This window comes from Sapajus apella, unplaced genomic scaffold (genome assembly GCF_009761245.1).
Source record: "Sapajus apella isolate SASKATOON/1434 unplaced genomic scaffold, GSC_monkey_1.0 scaffold45, whole genome shotgun sequence".
NCBI classification, from domain to species: domain Eukaryota; kingdom Metazoa; phylum Chordata; class Mammalia; order Primates; family Cebidae; genus Sapajus; species Sapajus apella.
This window is the reverse complement of record NW_022436985.1, coordinates 16,850,315-16,869,215: the sequence shown is the minus strand read 5'-3', so window position 1 is coordinate 16,869,215 and position 18,901 is coordinate 16,850,315.

The window sequence follows — 18,901 nt, the reverse complement described above, 5'->3', positions numbered from 1 at the left end:
TTGCAATAGCTTCCAGAGAAAAATACCTAGGAATATATTTACCCTGGGTGGTGATTTATCTAACATTTCATTTGCTCTATTCTTACACTTTGGAAAATAGATCAGTGGATACTACCGGCTTTTACATTTTTCTTTGGCTTTCCCAGTTCTTATCACTGATGATCTTTATTTTAATAGTATTTATATTTAGATAACATGAATCAATTTTTAAGAAAGAAAATATTGTTTTGTTTAAAATGGCTTATAAACAAAAAGAGATCAGTATTAGGCATAGAGGCAGTCTCTCAACTCCGGCAAGGAAAAGACAAGAAAACAGATTTTCTTCTACAACCTGCAGAAAGTAATATAGCCCTGCTGACACCTTGATTTTAGTCCTGTGAGACCTGCATCAGACTTCTGACCTTGTGCTAACTAACTTGTGTTGTTTTAGGTCATTAGGTTTGTGGTAATTTCTTACAGTAACAATAGAAATTAACACTTACGTGCTGCTAGGTTAAACAATTTAAGAACGTATCTGATCACCCATACTCCAACTCAAAATTCTTCCCAGCAACCATTTGCTTACCAAATACAATTCAAATGACTCAAGTTTACATACAAAAGATTTTATAATTTTATTGCAGACATCTACCACTATTTTCCTTCACCACTACACATCTAAGGAATGTCTATAAGTCTTTCCCCAAATTGGTTCTTCATTTTTTCACCACTGTGCCTTTGCACGTCTTTTGTACAAAATGTACTTTTCTGAATCTTCATTTGCTGAAATTCTAGTGGTCCTTCAAGTTTAAAATTCATTATCACCTCCTCCAAGTGGTCCTCTCTAATTTCTCTAGCTGGATATAAGTGATTTTTCTCATATGTGCTTTCTTGACCACTGTTTATATCTCTTAATTTGGTTTTATCTGATTCTGCCTTCTTTGCAGAAATATTGCTTTGTCCTTATTAAATTCATAAGTTTTACAAGAACAAGAATCTTGACTTTCTTCTTTGAATTCCTAAAGCCTTGACTTCAGATAATGGCACTAAGTAAATACTCAAGAAATTTTTAAATTTTATTTATGGAATTTCCTGTTGACCAGTTTAAAGAAGACCTGGTATTTCTGATCTGCTTTAAATAAAACACTTTTGATTTTTAGTTATTAGTTTTATTGAATTGCCTTAATAATACTAAATATTATATTATGTTCTTAGAAGGTAGTCATAATAAATTCGCCTGATACAACAATATCATCTGGGTCTCTCTATAGCGTATAATGCAATAAACACTGTAGGTAATCGTTAGACCATGAACATTCTTGTAGTCTGAACACTTCCCTATGTTGATAAGGTGGTTTATTAAATGTTAAGGTGGTATGCAATGTTTCTTTCTCCATTCTCTGATTTGGTTATATTTTCATATTTTGAAAATGACAATTCCATCTTCTCTAAACAATGTCATCTCAGAGCTCTAGGCAGAGGACAGAGTGTAACAAATGTGCCAGACATATGGCTGACAGGAGAATGATTTTTCCAGAAATGATAACCACATGAAAGTTCTCAGAATATCCTCTTGGGTTTGGGAACATTTTAGCCAAATAAAATGTGAATCAAATGGGCTAAAGTGGGAGTCATTTACAAAGAAAAGAGATTTAAAAACTGTCTCAATATTTTTAGAAAAGAGAATCTCCTTCATGACATGCAAAATATCTTCATTATTCCTATAGAATACTCACAACAGTTCTAAAATGGCACTGTTGAAAAATAGCACTTTTTTGAAAAAGAAAATCACTGCTGCTGGGACTAACAAAATCTGGGGATATAAAAGGAGCAGTAATTAAATTTTATTTAGGAGATCATTTATTGAATGTCTACTCGATTGGACACTGGACTGAAAATTGGGGGTGTCAAAATAAAATAAGAAACATAAGCACTAAGACAACTCATAGTTGGTTAATTCAAAAAGGTTTAACTGGATTTCAAATTTTCGTTTTCAGTTATTTAACTTTTGGTAGATTCACTTGTTCCTGAGAACATGTAAGAATTTCTGAGAAGTGAGAATATGATGGTAGGAATAGATAATTGTTATTTCAATTCAGTACTGAAAATAACAAGACAGAGTTTTCACAAGATTGTTTGATAGTCTAAAGAAGCATCCAGAAAACTTTCTGGATGAGATAATCCCTGAGGTGGGCCCTGAAGAAAAAGGAAATAGCTAGGCAAAGATGGGACAGATATAATAAAAGAAGACTCGTGGAGAGAACAGGACATGATTGAGGAATGCTAAGTAGATTAGACCTGCTGTAACAAGATGTCTTGGGTAGGATGTGAATGATGAGACATCAAGGAGAGGTGCACAAAGACAAGGTCATGAAAAGTCTTGTGCACTCTGCCCATGCATTTGTATTTTGTTCTGATAAGCCTAGGAAAACAAAAATTGTTGAAATATTAGTAATATTTAGTTCAGACAAAATGGAAGAAAGAGCATTTTAGTTTTAGATTAGATTAAATTCTGGCAAAGAGAAAAAGAGAGGTTGGTGAGTTTTTGAGCAGCTCAGTGATATGATTAGATTGCTCAATGTAATGGATAAATTAGACTGAAGAGATGAGAGGCTGGGAGGGCCACTTAGGAGTCAATGTGATAATTCATGCAAAAATTACAAGGCAGTGATGGAGGTCTAAAAGAAGGAAACAAATGTGAGGAATATTTTGGAAGTACAATTAATGTGATTTAGAGACCTATTAGTTATGGGAAAAGAAGAAATTGCAAATGACCTAGTGATCTCTAGCTTGAGAAACTAGTAAAGCGATGATGGGATTAAATAATATAGAACCTAGTGACAGTGGAACAACAGTTAATTGGAAGAAATAGGGGGATAAGCTTGGTTTTTATTATGCTGACTTATACCTACTAGCTTCATGGAATCTATTAAATTTATCCAAGAGCTAAAAAGTTATAACTTAGTATCATTTTGCACTAGAAATGTTTTCTCCATTTGCCTAAACATGCAATTAATATATAACAAAGTTCATGAAAGCAGCTTTTGTATCCCCTTTGGGAGTAGTTTCTATATACTTTTAGTGAATAAAAGGAAAGGACAGTAACATTTGCTAAATACCTACTACATTCAGGTACTGTTTTGAGTATATTTGCATACTCCATCCTCTAATACTCATAAAATTAGAAGAAAAAAAAATGATGCCCAGGAAAGTTCAGGTAACTTAGAGGTTGAGTCAAGTCTGACTACATCCATAACCTAAATCTTAATTTTGTAAAGTACTGCCTGTGAGTGGTAAAGGCCACAGACTAGCAAATGTTCTTTGTTTTTCAGCACAAAGGTAAACCATATACAGAATAACACTTTGTTATTTGAGGGCACTCAGTTTTGTACGTCTTTGATAAAGCAGTAATCTGTTTGGTCTTGTGTTGTGTGATAGTGGACCTGAAATGTATCATTTGGACACTGAATGGCAATATTCTAAATGGGCCGCTTTCTACTTCCCTGTGTCAGAAGGAATCTTACATAGGGTTTGCAAAACAAACATTCATTTCTGAAATTCCATTTGGTATCTGGCTTTCTGAGCCTTTTTGATGTTTGTGCCAACAGAAAATAGAAAAAGCAATTTGGCTAAAACTGCCAGTCAACATAGTCAAACACTTGTAACAGGTCAATCATATTATCTTTAATGATAGAAACAATACACATAGTAAATTAACTCCAGAAGACTAAGGGTTAGGTTAAGTTTTCTTATAGTGAAATTTAAAATCTGAACACATTCAAATAATTTCTGTCCCATTGAAAAATGTGAATATGAATACTTCTGCAACAGCTATATCTGATTAACATATTCTGAACTGAATTTGGCCTGGGTGTGAATATGTTTTACTGTCCCCCAAATTGGGGAACTTGTGGAATCTTTATTGCAGATATCTGTTTGGGGCAACCTAACACCAGGTTAAGCACTTGAGAGGAAATAGATGACTTTAACAGAGTCAGCTGGCTAGAATTTGGTATTAAGACAGAAAGGGAAGATGATGTGTGGAAATAATGAAGAAGGGCATTATTATTTGATTTACCTCTACATATGAAAAAATTTAGACTTTTTTATCCAAAAGAAGGAATACATAGCTATGTGTATTTGGGGTGGTTTTTGTTTCATTGTTCCTTATTTTGTTTTGAAATATTAAGGTTGTGACTTGAAGTCAGACTTGTACAATTCCAGAAAGCAATACGGCAGGAACCTCAGAGGTTACATGGACTAAACTCTAGGAAAAGCTCCTCACTTCCTCAAACTTTTTGAAGATAGATAGGGCTTCAAAAAGTTGTATTCCAATGTATAATACATTGGAAATCAAAGCTAAATCACTCAAGCCAGCCATGTGCCATAAAAGCACAGATCTTGGCCATCTCCCTGGGCAGTGTCTCAAAATGACAATAAGGGTAAGTAATCTTGAGAACTGCATTCATCCAAAAGAGCCTAGAGAAGTTTAGCTCTTGGAATAGCTGTCAAAGCTGAACTGGCTTCATGTGCAGATGTGTGCTCAAGCCAGAAGGGATTTATGCTCACCTCCAACAGTTTTCTCTGCAGCACCATGCTATCATTCTCTTTATAGTAGAAGTGATATTTTGGAATGCAAGGGAAAAATTATGTCCCAAAACAAACGCAAGTTACCAGCAACAAAAACTTGCTCCCCATGAGAAAAGTATATAATATGCGGACACCATTCAAGTGTTATCTTCTGCTTTGCTATGTGGATTTCTATGTGAGTTTAACTGAAGTTGCTGAAGATTCTGAAATATCTAGATCAAAATAATCTTACATATTAAAAAGAAAATATTAGAAATCAAATATATTTTATTGAATTTAAATTCCTCTAATTTCTAAAATATAGTGGAATTGTGGACTCGTGTTTTATGAGTAGTTGATTGTCACTTTCTGGGTATACATCAATGTAATATAGTGCTAAAAAATTTATATTTGAAATAAATAAAATATGCACATTTTGAGCAGCAAGGGAAATAAATCCATTCTACAATTGCAGATATATTCTCATTTGCATTTTCTATATTCAGTTTCCAAAAAGCTTACATAATTTACTATTTCCAAATTGTTTGTTTTATTTGTAGAGAGGCAATGATGGATATATTCTGGTAAGTGATTATGGAAAAATGTTTAGGTTGTCATCTAAGATTCGAATGCATTCTAAACTGTTGGTGTGATATTACACATAATTGGGAAATTCATTTAAAAATGCACATACTCAACTTCACTTATCTCTAATGAGAATCTCTGGGCAGTGGCACATTCATACACTTCTGCTAGAAACAATAAGATAGTCAACAAAGGACTAATATTTGGAGTCTACAAGGAACTCAAACAAGTCAGCAAGAAAAAAACAATTCCATCAAAAAGTGGGCTAAGGACGTGAATAGACAATTCTCAAAAGAAGATATACAAATGGCCAACAAAAGTGAAAAAAATGTTCAACATCACTAAGGATCAGGGAAATGCAAACCAAAACCACAATGCAATCCCACCTTACTCCTGCAAGAATGGCTGAAACAAATATAGAGGAAAGATTAACATTTTTTTTTTTTAATTATAAAGCCACCTTCTTTTTTTTTTTTTTTTCTTATTTCAAATTCCTTAAATTTGAGCACCATACTTTCCTCTTCTTTACATATGCTCCAACTGCAAGCTCAGTATCTAGTTATGGGAATACTGTCTATATTTCCTGAATATAAACTAAGAATTTTCAAATCTGAAAATACAAAAAAAAAAAATCATCCCAGGGAAAGCAGTGACTAGGAATTGTAGCCCTGATTTTTTTCCCCTGCGATTCACCCTCCCTGTGGAATAAGGTTGTCAATTGTGGCTGCTTGAGTTCAGCAGCCTCAAGGGACACTGCTTTCTCCTTATCCATGTTGTCTCAGTGTGCATTCATGATTTCCCTTGGCTGCCCTTAGCCTGGTTTGGAATAAGCCAACTCATTAAATAGACTTGACTAAATACATATAGACAGTAGTAAAATTACAGTATTAAAATACTTTACTAAATACTTGGATATAGCAAAAAGAAGAAGGAAGGGAGGGAAGAGGGGGAGGAGAAAAGAAGAGAAGAAGTAATACGAAACCAAATCTGATATACTATATCAGTGAAATACACTAAACCAAATAATCTTATTTATAAAATACTTCTTTCTCTTCAGAAGTCCTAGACTCTCTCCCAGCCTAGCAATCATCCTGCCTCCATGTAGAGAGTGCCATGTTAGTACATGCAATCCAAAGATGGCCTTTGAAGAGCATTCTAGTCACTGAAAATGCACTGTCAAAGAATATGACACATAAACAAACATTCACATATATCCAGCTGTTTATCAATTCTCACTTAATCTAATTTAAAAATGTATTCATTAGCTAGAAGCATTTCAGGGCTATTCAGCAGATAAAGTAAGATTAGTGTCTCAGAAACTCAGGCATGTTAAAGATGTCCTAAGCTTTAGAAAAAGAAAATGGCTACTTGTTTGAGTTTCATGTTCATAACATAATCCATATTGCATGTTTAATCAAAAATATTAGCATATAGAATTAGTTGAATATTTCCATTTTATCTTTCTTTGGTCTAAAAACACACACCTGTTTTCCAGCTTAAATAAGATTTAAATAGTAGTAAGTGGAAGAGCCCTTTAAGATTTAAATAGTAGGAAGAGAAAGAAGCCCTTGAAGAATTGTTCTAGGATTCTATAAAGTTCAAGTATTTATTTTTAAAAACTCAATTAAGGAAACTATTTTTCTCCCCAGAAAGACACTTTTTTTCTTTCCTATTTTTTTATTTAATTACCTAATAATTTAATAGATAAGGTCCTAAAACTCAGGAAGTGAAAAATTAGAAAATATGCATAAAGGCTCTTGAAGGATAAATGACCTCAGGCACAGATCAAAAACATTAGAGTCATTATTATTATAGGAGAATAAAGCAAGGGCTTCCTAATCAAATCAATAAAGAAGAAATAAGCTTTCCACTGCCAAACAGATCCAGTATTATGAAATAAACTGACTTTCTAATATGAGTATATCATAAGCCATGTTCAATTATGTAATTTTAAAACTCTACCATAAAGAAACAGACTACAACCAGACCAGTGATTATTCAGAAAATTCCAAAATTCAATAACAAGGAACTTATCCTCTCTGTTCATTAAAAGAGTTTAATATACATCACATTTTTAATGATGCAAATATTTAATCAGTCCAAATGGCAACTCTTTAAGGATCCACACATATTAAATTCACTTTCAAGCCATCCTTTAAGCTTCAAGATTTCATTTTTGTTGTGTTGTCCATAACAGGAATAACGGCTTCCAGTTATGCCCCAGTTGCTGCAAAAGACATTATTTCATTCTTTTGTGGTTGAATAGTACTCCTTAATATATTTATACCACATTTTCTTTATTCACTCATTGATTGATAGGCACTTAGATTCATTCCATGTCTCTGCAATTATGAATTGTCCAGCTTCAAGATTTCTTGCCTGTGAATAGATGTGGTCAAAACTTAGTAGTATCCAAGCAGTCTGAGGTATCACACTGTTCCCTATTTATTAGTGGGTTCAAAACATATCTATTGAGCACATATTACATAACAGGCTCAAAGGTATGAAAAGATAATATCACCTCCATGAGGCTGACTAAATTACAGGGAAAATGACGAAATAAGTAACTAAAACATGATAAGTGTCATAATTGGAGAGGTACAGTATTCTCTGGAAGCACAAGTCAGAAACAACAAATGCAGTATGTGATCTATGGGTGTGAAAGAGGATGGGGCGGATACCAGAGTAGTGATTTGAAAACTCGTATGTGGCTCTTTCTTCTCCCTACATCCTTACATTTTTTTCTTCTATTTTTCCTGTTTTGTATCTTATTCCAAATATCTATATTTCTTTTTCTTGTCCCAGCATGCCTAGTATCTGTTGTTGTTTTTTGTTTGTTGGTTTTGTTTTTCACTATCTGCAGTTAGAATCAGCATAGGACTTGAATAACAGTTCTCTTTACAGCTAAAACTCATTTAATTCATATCCCCGTTTAGTTTCCTAGACGCACACAGATATTGTGATGTGAGTATTAAACTTGTGGTCAACAGACTCAGATCGAAATCTTGATTTTGCTGGGGAATAACAGTGATGTGGCTGAAGATAAAATGGCCTCTCAGAGTCTCAACATCTTCATCTTCATGATGAACCAACTTTACAAGGTTGGTTCGTAGAGAAATATAGATAAGGTGGTGTATAAATGCAATTAGTCAAACAAAGGAAATTGTCATCAAAGAAACAAACCAAAATATGTCTGCTTGGACTCAGTTGAGAGGTATTTTAAGAGATTGATTTAAAATACATGAAAAGTGATACTGCAATGGCACCATCGCCAAAATGAATGAAATTGCAGAGTGAAGATATATGGGGCAATGTTGTACAGAAGTTTCTTTTGTTTTTAATGAATTTTTTTTTAATGAAATGTAAGTATGTGAACATGACTGAGTTTGGAAAATGTGTTTTTAAAGAATATATGTTCAACATGTGTTCTACTGTTTCCATTTATATAGCTTTTCAAATGATGGAATGAAAGTCTCTTACCATGTAAATCCTGGAAGCTGGTTGACCGGCATTTACATGTGGCCTGGGGAAGCTATCTTAAGCACAGAAGAGACGGATTTAACAGTTAAAAATACTCAGACATGAATTTACACTACTTTCAATTATCTATAGTTTTATTTTTATGTAACAGCTAAACACTACTGAGCATTCTATACTTTATTTTCCACAATCTGCAACTAAAGTGTTCTAGGAAAAAAAAAAAACCTAACAGCACAAAATATATGTATATATAAGAGCAAATTACCACAGCACCTTGCAGTTACAATAGACCTTTGTCCAAGACCTGGAGTGATAACCCACCCTTTTCAAGTAGTTTTTCCAGACAGTGAGACACATTTTAGCAGAAACTTTTGGAAGAGCGTATTTTAAACTATAAATATTTTTGTATTTTATAAAATAATCTTGCATACTTTATTTTCTTGTCAGAACATTTAAAATTTTCTTTTCTGTAGGCAATGTAATCTTCAATTAAAAGCATTTTAGGGAAACCTATATCTGCTACTATTTTGGTTACTGACTACTCCAGTCACTCCGAACAAGTATTTATTGAGGAACTGGTATGTACCAGGTAACCCTTCAAGGGTTATTTTATTTTACTCTCTGGCAATACTGTGAAGTGCATATGGTTCCCATTTTTAGAGTAAAGGACAGAAGGCAAACTAAGTAAAATTCTACGCAAAGCATAGATAGGCTGTCTGTCATTTATGTCTTCACAGAATCAGTTTGTTCATCTAAGCACACTCGAAAATACATGTCAACCTGATTAGAACAGCGTTTCAGCATCCCCTTCACTGTGGCTAGGTACTTTGAGTCACTGTGTCATGGCTGAGGATGCTCAACCAGATTTCTACATTGTACAACTGCCAATGCTGTTAGAACCAAGAAAGACCAGGAATCAGCTTTCTCATGTCCAGACGATTTGCCACCTAGTGGTCAGGTTTAGCAAAAATTTCTGGAGTGTCTTGTTTGTTATGACAACTTAATTCTCTTTAAATTCTATTTTTCTTAGCTCTAAATGAGGCTCCCAACTTTGCTCAGTCACTTCCAATGATCAGGGCAGACACATTTTGATGATAAGTTACTAGGCAGAGTTTCTAGGGATGGCAAGAAACGTCTCTGGCTCTCTCTTGAGTAAAGGGCAAAAGCGCATGCCTCAATCAAATGCTGCTGCCTTTGGGGCAAGGCATAATGCTCCGTATGTAAGAAAACCATGCAGGTAAAAACAGCAGAAAGACAATGTAAATATAAGTAGACAGAATTAGAATTTGAAAGCTTATGGATTCAAGAAATGTCTGCCCTTGTTTCTCTGGCTTTTAAAAAGGATATTGGAAAATATTTTCCTTCTTGGCACCCTATTTTTTAACTTTTAAAATGCAAATTTCAGCATTTCTCACCAAGTGACAAATTTAAAGTGTTTTCGAATTTCCAGAAGAACATTGCTTTCCTAGACACTGACTGCAGTCTACCAAAAATTCTGAAATTGAAGTCTGAGAAGCAGGAGACTTTAATTAAATGACCAAGCAAGAAGGATACCATTTCTAAGTTTTGTGTAGGTATATGATTTTTTTCATTTTCTGCTACAACCAGATCATACCACTGAAATATTTATAATAGTGCGATTTGGGAGCAGGGTGAGGTTTTGTTTTAGAGTAGGAATGAATTGAGCCACTCATTCTCAGACAAAATGCATGTAGTCAAGAACTCCATGACTATCTGTGCGACAGATGGGAACTCCTGATGCATACCAGGCAACTGTTCTTCAGCAAAGAAAACAAAAACCCAGGTGCAGAATGTATTGCAACAGTGCAGATGGATCTTCAAGGGTGTTCACTGTTTACAAGAAAAATGAACAGAGCTCTCATCATTGAGTGACCACTCTTCCTGGGGATCCATTTCCCCCAGCTGGCCTCAAGAAGAATATCCCCCAAAGGCCCAAGCACCAGCTGTCAATGACCTCTGCCCCTTCAAAGAGAGAGACTGGGTGGCCGCTTTCACCCTGTCAAGATGTGCTAATTACTGGAATGCTGAGAATCAGAGCCTACATCCTACAATGGTATTTCTCTAGCTTGTCTCTTTCCTACACAACTTTCTCCTCTTGTTCTTAAATATTTTTAATATATAACAGCTTACATCAATTTCAGTATAGATTATTGGCATCTTTTCTATCCAGTTATATGTTCTCAGCTCTCATATTTTATAAAAAGGATCTTGTATACTTTATTTTTTTGTCAAATAATTTTAAATTTTTCTTTCTTTAGGCACAGCAATCTTCAATTAAAAACCCCTTCGTATAAGACAGATTTAGAAAGAGAAAAAAGCTCTCTTGATATCTACTCTATGCCAGAGGCATGTCCATCCACAGACATGGCTTCATCTAATTATCATCTTAAACTTAGAAGAGAATATTATTATTCAAAGTTGCCAGGCAGGGAAACTGAGGCTAAGGGAGGCTAATACTCTTTATGTATGACTCTCCAACACTTCCTCTCCCAATTCATAGTTTACACTGCCTAATTATTCTTTCTAAAATGTACGCCTGATTATTTCATAGTCTAGCATCCTTTTCTTGTCTGGTAAAGGAAGTATAAACTCTTCTGTTGGCCTTTTAAGGTGTAATCTTAGCCTAACCTTCCGACTGTACCTCAAACTTCTCACTAACACAAATCTCTTCAGCGATATGCCAGGTTTCTGCCCTTTCTCTAGCAATTCAGTCCTCTCAGACCCATTTTTCTTAACTTTTATTCTTGTCCTTCTCACAGAGATATCTTAGCATATTCCACAATCAGCATATATATCATCTTCCTCATAAAACCTGTCTTCCACCTTAAATATGTGTAAAACCTATTATAATTCTTACATTAAACTTTTAACTCTTAACACTGTTCACTAAAGATAATGTTGAACAATCTAGATTCACACTAAAAATCATCATCAAAATGGGGTATAATAATTATCGACACAAGACACTGTACTAGACATCATGTAAGAAAAATTCAAGAAAAGTGACAGAACTTCTGATCTCTTCTGAGTAGTGTCAAAAGATAGAGGGAAAAAAAGAACGGAGCCAGATAAAGTATGGAGATTGTAATATGAAATTGAGTTTCCAAGTAAAATTTTATTGTCATTTGTTTTATTTTATTTAAAGGAATAAAGATCAAAGGTTTTCAGATGCAAATATTCTATAGGGAAGACCGAAGTAAAGAAAAATATATATTGCATCCCTACAATTGGCAAAATCCTATTTTTTCATTTCATACATAAACCGAGAGGTACTAATAAATGTTTAATAATTTCTGAAAAGAAAAAAACCACGATTTGAATTCTTTGCCAATTTCTGTAGTTTAAATATTTTTACTACTAATTTTTCCATTTCAAGCTGCTAATGTGGCATGTCTGATCATGGAGTTAGAAGAGATATTCACACCTGCTTCTCACGCTGTGGTACAATGTCCTTCAAACACACAACTATAAACGCCAATTGTTGTCCCCATTAAGAAGATGAAGAAAGTGAGAATCAGAGAGGCTTTATAACTTGCGCAAGATCACACAATAGATATACAGAAAACAGATTATTTAAGTCTGCCATGTAAGATTACAAATTCCGCTTCTGGCTAGAGCACATGCCTGACCTCTATTAGCAAGTTACTGAATTAAGCAAATTGAAAATTGTTTCTATCAGGAGTAGAGAAACAGAACACAAGAATAGTCGCATAGTGGACAGGGCCTTAATAAAAGACTTCAACAAGGAAGAAATCTCTAGTAGCATAGAGTAATAATTCTCAGAAACATAAAACAGAAGATGAGCATAAATTGAGCTTTTGCCTTTTCTCATGAGCTCCCTCTGTTTACCCAAGCCGTTACTTTTATAGAAACCTACTACTTTCTGTTGGCTCTTAGCCTAGCCACACAATGGATTTCCCCTTATGGTCAGTATTTTCCCTTCTCTCCCTATTTTCTTTCCTTCTTTTTTCTACATTCCTTTCGTCCTTCTTCCCTTTGCCTTTTTCTTGTTTCTTTCTACTGATACTATTTTATGATTCTTTAATTATCAAGGGTCAGAAATACATATACTATTTTCTAATGTTACACATAGAACATAACTCATCCAGAATTGTCAGAAAGGCAGTTAAGTGGTCACAGGTCAGGCTTGGTGGCTCATGCCTGTAATCCCAGTGCTTTAGGGGGGCCAAGACAGGATTGCTTGAGGCCGAGAGTTTAAGACCAGTCTCGGCAACATAACAAGACACTCTCTTGAAAAAAAAGTGATCACAGAGTCAGGGTATATTAATTTAGGATATAGATGTGTGTTGTGAGGGTCCAGTAGATTTACCTAGAGGAACATAAAACATTCCTATTGAAAGTTCGGAATGCAAAATTAACTTATGGGTTACAAGCTGAATTTTTTTTTTTCTCAGTGAGTACAAACCAAGGTTAAAGTAGAAATGTTTCTGCACATAACTCAGATTCCAGTATCATACAGAGGAAGAAGAAGTACTATAAGAAGTGGACAAAGTACCCTTCCTCTTATTCCCACAATAAGCTTGCCCAATACAATGTTAATAATGAAATTGATTTCTAACTTAGCCTTTATAATTAGTAGGACCAAGACCAATTCTACTATAGTTGACGTTGCATATCAAATAAAACATAAAACAACCCACGACAAAAAAGAGCCCTTCCAGTTAAAATACATGAGGGTTTTAAAAAGTCACATACTCAAGAGTTATTTTGTAGTCCTTAGCTTTTTTGTCTAAAGTATTCCCAAGAGCAGGTTGGCCCTTCTCACACCCACCGTGAGCACCCTCTCTTATCCCTCATTTGCCAAGTCATTTGTCAGCACACAGCAGTATCCAAGGTGCCTGGATTCTGTCAGATTCTCATCTGGAAAGCAAAGCAAAGCTGTCTGAAGCACTCACACATTGATCTCCTAGCAATGAACAAAATCCAACTTACATGAAACCTGTCATTCCTGAACCATGTTTACAACAGAGCACTCTGAGCAGCTGTGACCCCTCTATCCAGAACACCATGTCAAAAATGCATAAAAGGAGTAACAGAAGAGACAAGAAACAGGAATGAAGACCAGGCCATGAGCACCTCCAGCACTCAGTTTCTTCATCTTTACACTAGACAAGACATGGGTCAGATGATTTTTAGGATCATTTTCAGCTCAAAATCTCTATAACTTAAATAAAAGCATCACAAATCTGTGGTTTCTGTTTTTAAAAACTGTATCAGATTCAGGGATTCAATAAGGAAAAATATTTTAACTTTTGTGTCATTTGCTCCAACCAGAAGATAAGTGTGATATACCAGTGTGTGCTTTGGAACTTTGCTCAGGCACCTGAGAAATTTTCTGAAACAAAAAATATATGAAAAAGATCTCAAAAAGAAAGGCTAACAGTTTCTGCAGCAGAAAAGGGACTTGCTATCTATCTATTTAGTATCCACTGTGGGTTAAATGCTTTGAAGAAATTCACAGAAAAGCTTCTGAAGCCTGCAGTCTCTTGGTGGAGTCATTATCGTCTATGGTCCAGTACTGAGTATCTATAGTTGTGACCATTTTAATAAGTGTTTCATTTCTCTTTGAAATGAATACATTTAGAGAGCCTATCTCACTTTGACTAAATAATAACTGCCGCACAAAAACTGTGTTTGGTACTCCTTTCACAATATGTCTTTTGATACTCACCAGAGCATTATATTCCTATCTTATAAGGTGAGAAAAGTGAAATTTAGAAATGTTGAGTCATTCACCCAAAGTCATGCAGATTTTAGAAAGAGGCAGAGTTTGATTTCAAAGATAACTGATTATAATCCCAAAAGATACAGTCGCAAATGCCTTAAATCTGAAAGCTGAAATCCCAAATATGAAATTTTGGTCTAAAGTTTAAAATCCCAAAAATATAACTCTAGAAAAAAATTTAAAATTATTTTAAAGACATTCATTTACATTTTTAATGAGGATATATTTGAGAAACATATACAAACACAACAGGACATTTCATAGATCAATTTACACAATAAAACATGCAATATATATTTTGCAAGCATAAACACTTATGTACACTAACTACACTCACACGGGGAGAACAGTTATGAGCAGATAAGCCATACTCATAATGAGATAACAAGTCCAAAAGCCAAATGTATAAACACATACCACTATGGTTGATAATCATGTGACCCCAGCTTCATAACTGCAGTCACCTGACATACCTCCATGGACAACTTGTCTTTTGACAAGATTGGTCAAAAACCACAATGGATCACTACAGCATATGCAGTCCCCCAAAGAGTTGAGAGCTCAAGAAATCTTATCTTTCATAAATGCAGATGCATAAAAAGAACATTTCTTCATTTATTGGGAAAGTTGCAAGGTTTTAATTCTGAGAACCAGCGAAGTTGATGGTTTAACCCTTAGTTCAAAGCTGAAAGTCTAAGGACCCCCCAGGGTCGGGGGTCCTGGAGTCCAAAGGCCAGTGGGTCTGGGGTTTTGGTGTTCAAGACGGCAGAAGAAAATATGGTCCAACTCTCAGAGAAAGACCAATTTGCCTTCTGTATTTGTTCTCTATGGGTCCCAGGCTGATTGGATGATGCCTTCCAATATTGAGGGCAGATCTTTCCCACCCAGTCCACTCGGACTCATGTACTAACCTTCTCTGCACACATTGATATAGTCTGGCTCAGTGTCCCTTCCCAAATCTCATCTTGAATTGTAATCTCCATAATCTTCACATGTCTAAGGAGAGAAATCATTGAAGATGATTGGAGCATGGGGGCAGTTTTCCCCATGCTGCTCTCTTGATGGTGAATGAGTTTTCCCAACATCCAATGGTTTTGTGAGGGGATCTTCCTCTTTTGCTGCTCACACTCTCTCTCCTGCCACCATGTGAAAAGGTCCAAGTTTGCTTCCTGTTCACCTTCTGCCATGATTGCAAGTTTCCTGAGGCCTCCCCAGGCATGCAAAGCTGTGTCAATTAAACCTCTTTTTTTAAATAAATTACCCAGTCCTGAGTACGTATTTATTAGCAGCATGAGAACAAACTAATACACACACCCTCAAAGACACATCGAAAATAATGCTTTATCGGGTCTCTAGTTAATTCTCCATTCAGTCAAGTTGACACCAACAATTAAGTTCACATCTACCCCTTTTTAAGTTGGCACCCATATGTATCTGCTTAAACCATGTTTAATTTCCAGATGAAGAGAGTAAGGAAATAATTGTTCTGCCTAACACGATGTAACTATCCTGTGATTGTGATGTTCAGGATTTTAGATGTTAGAGATTTTAGATTTTATAGACTTAAGACTTTAGGAATTTTGGGATTTCAACATCTCATGTTATGGTGCCCAGGATTGTCTACTGAGATTATGATCCAAACCTGTTTCAAACCTTATTCTAATTATAAAGCTAATTGTCCTCAATATCTCAGTGCAAAGTGTGATCCAAAGACCACCTACATCGGATTGGTTTAAGGTGCATGTTGATATGTTGGCTTCTGGCCCCTAGGTCATACTTTCTAAATCAGCACCTGTGTGTGCATGTATTGTAGAGAGAACTGGGAGTAGAAGTTTAGAATAAAAAAAAAAAATTCTCAGGTGATTGTTTTACACATTCTAATTTGAGACCTTTTGCACAATGTACTCTATTGCCTTTCTAAGTAAAAATTTTAAGAACCTGATATAAATCCAAAATGCATATATAAAGAACTACGACAAGAAATGCAGAGACCAAGAAGATTATAATACTCAGGTTGGATGGTTAGTCTATTCTCTCCTCAGACTTGAGAAACTAAACTCCTCTCAGAATAGGGCCTGGAGAACAAGTGTGGAGGGGGTACAAAGGGGTTTGGACTAGTTCATGAATCATGTCATCCTGTTTGTCTCCACTCCACAATGGGCTTAAATCTGACAAGGGAACCAGTTTGCCCAGCACCCTCAATGTAGACCACCTGTAAGTCACCCCTGATAAAGTCTCACTCTTTGTCTCCCATGGCCTACCTCAGTCACCCATTGACACATTTTTAATCAGTTGCTGAGCAATAATATCAACTAGGTTATGTTTTTTTCAGCTTCTGAAGAAACAGCTTATATACCTTAATTAGCGTGAGACACTTTCCTGATTGCCTCTATTAATTGCATACTTGCAAACTATTTTTTCAACAGGGAACAGTTTTGTAGAAAACATAAATAGCTGTCATTTATATATATACCATGTTCTACATAGTGGTCTAATAATTGACTTGTGTTATCTTAATTCATCTTCACAGCAGACCTATGAAGAAAATACTGTTCATTGTCTTCATTTTACAAACGGAAACTGAGGCACAAAAAGGTTAAGTGAATTTCTGAGGTCCAAACACCTATAAGCAGCAGAGCCTGAATTTGAACCCTTGCAGTGGAACCCCAGTCCATGCTGTTATCTCCCCTACTATTTTGCTTCTAAGAATATTTTATATGCTTTTTTTTGCTAGTTTTATTCTTTGATGGTGACAAACTTATCTCCACATTCAGGTGGCATTTTAAAAAAAGATTACTAATCTAACAATTAAATATACAACTGACTCAGCATTACATTTGTCACAGGCACAGGAGAATGACCTGAAAAAAGTAAAATATCTTTACAATACCTGCTTGTTTTGTCTCCATAAGCCTAGTACTCACCTTCAGTCAGGACTTATTTTAAAATTACATAATGCAAATTCTAAACATAAATGTCACTGGGAATATTAATCAACTGGGTAAAACAGTGGGATATACATATATCACTCCTCTCTTCTGGTTACCTCACCCATCCTGATGTTTGCATGGATATTTTTACTCATAAATTATTTCATACACACCACAACATAAATTAATTGAGGCTTCCCTGTTTTATAATAATACCCTTACTGTATCGCTGCTGTTGCTGAAGATGACTTCCAAGTAAGTTAAAATATGTTAGATGTTTTTATTGTTTCACTGTCTTTATTCATTTTGAAATTAACAAATAAAAACTATATATATTTATGGCATATAATGTCATGCTAAGCTAATTTATACTTTATAATTTGTTTTTAAAATATTCTCTTAAGATTCATGACATCAGGAAGTGAGGGTGTGCAGGAATAATAGGCCAGACACAAGTTTCTACTATCTTTCTTTTCTTTTGTGTGAAACCCTGAAACCCTGACTTATACAAGAGCCTAAAATTTCCACACTGCAAACTCACCAATATTGATGCTGGACCTCTCTCAAATAGAGACAAGACTATTTGAATTTTCCAAACAAGTGATTTAGAAAGATGTAACCTCTGTTGGAGTTTAGAACTGGACAATGTTTCTTTTGAAATGTTTGTCTTATTTTTATAAACAAATTAAAGGTGCAAGAATTTCTCTCCTCCAACTTTCCCATCACTTTGATTATATGTTTGGTTGCTAAATAGCAACCCAGTCTACAGTATTTCACTTTAAGAAAAACTCCAGCAACTTATCCCAGCTGAACACTCAAAATATACTATCATGTTCCATCAAACCTAGATTAAAGATAATCATAAATAATGCAAAGACTATTTTATACTTCCTGCTCTACCACAAAGTCAAGCATTCAATCAATTCATAAACTGCCAGAAGATCAAATATTACAACAAAGTCAAAAACAGATTAAATCATTAAGTTGTAGATGAATGACTAGCTAAATGCCAATAGCCCTTGAAAAAGAATATTAAGAAGTCTTTTATTCTAGAGGAGTGTCTTAGTGTGTTCAGGCCACTATAACAAAATACTTTAGATTGGGTAGTTTATAAATAATAGAAATTTATTTCTTATGGTTCTGGAGGCTGGGAAGTCCAAGATCAATGCACCAGTAGATTTGGCCTCTGGTGAAGACTCTCTCTCTCTCCTCCACAGATGGTGACCTACTGTCATGTCCTTACATAGCAGAAAAGGCCAAGGAGCTTCCTTTAACCTCTTTTATAACAACACTAATCCCACTTATGAGGGTGGAGGTCTTATCATTTAGTCCCTTCCCAAAAAGCCTCACGTCTTAATACTATTACCTGGAGGATTAAGTTTTAGCGTATGAATTTTTGGGGGACACAAAGATTCAGACCATAGCAAGGAGGAATATCAAATATGCATCTTATGCATAAATTCTATGATTAACACCTTGAAGAGCATGTATACAATACCAGACCTTCCAAGATTTTTGGGGAAAACTCTGATTTCAAACATCTTTCCCCGATGACCCAGTGAAATTATTGAGTGGCTGCTATATGCCATAC